The following is a 1,297-nucleotide window of genomic DNA, read 5'->3' on the forward strand; positions in this document are numbered from 1 at the left end:
TTTGAGACATCAAACTGAGGATCACTGATAAGACAAGCTAGAGCTGAAGCTTTATCTCAGACCTACAAGGGAAAGTCCTCCCTAGGCGACAGTATGCAAGTCCCTTGGTGGGTGCAGAAGTGTGGAAAGAGTCAACAGGAGAGTGGGGCCCTCCCCTCTGAGCAAAGTGACATAAAATGTCTTGCTTGTGTGGGTGAAAAACCATAAAGATAAAGTCCATGCTGCCTACAGTATGTGTAAGAAGAATCATACAGTGAAAGTCTGNAGGATAACTATTTAAGAATTTTAAAATTAAGTACTAGAAATACTCTATCTCAAGACCAAGTAAATTAAACTCCATAATAGCACTCAAGTAAAAAGAACTTGACAGGAAGAAAAATCTACTTCTCTTACAGATGAAGAATTTTATGCCTCGGGCAGTGAATACCAGATTCCTGGTATCCAGTTGCTACTATCTGGTGAATTTCTTTCATGCTTTCACAACCATATATATACTAGGTTAATTAAAGGATTCCTCAGGGGAAGAATTCCCACAGGACATTGGTACAGAATGAACAGGGAATAACTTTTTATTGTTTTTTTATGATTGGAGTTTAGCAAACCCTTGATACACAGAGTCTACCTCATCATGTAGAACCAGAACAGGGTCCCCTCAGGGTCCCAGTTTCTCATCTGCTCTGTGTGAGAACCTGAGTCTCTCTGCTGACCTGTATGTGGGGCAGCCACAGCCATGAGTCCACAGGTCAAAGGAGACTCCATCTGTGAGAAGACCAAGAACTGGATCCACCCTTTTAACATCTCAGGGAGAACTGTACATATGACTGAAATTTTCCTGGGACTTAATTTAAAGACGGTCACTATGAAATAGGGCTCTGGGTCAGAGCTGCTCAGCAGTGTCAGTCTACCACAGCACACTTCCTTAAATAGGAAACNATAAAGATAAAGTCCATGCTGCCTACAGTATGTGTAAGAAGAATCATACAGTGAAAGTCTGGATCTCTGGGGAGGACACAGCACACATGGTGCTGCTACCCTAAGAAAGCATCAGAGACCCTGACTATGTAGAGATGTGTGTCCACGTCAGTCTCTGGGAGGTGTATGGTCATTCTGCTTGGCTCCCTCCCAGCCAATCTAGAGAAAGAAACAGCTCACAGCCCATTCATACTGACCATCAGTGCTCCAAATGACATCAGCTAACTAATATAGTTCAAAAGTTCTCTGGTATCTGCTCTTACCAGGATAACTATTTAAGAATTTTAAAATTAAGTACTAGAAATACTCTATCTCAAGACCAAGT

The sequence above is a fragment of the Galeopterus variegatus genome, unplaced genomic scaffold (genome assembly GCF_000696425.1).
Source record: "Galeopterus variegatus unplaced genomic scaffold, G_variegatus-3.0.2 Scaffold8540, whole genome shotgun sequence".
NCBI classification, from domain to species: domain Eukaryota; kingdom Metazoa; phylum Chordata; class Mammalia; order Dermoptera; family Cynocephalidae; genus Galeopterus; species Galeopterus variegatus.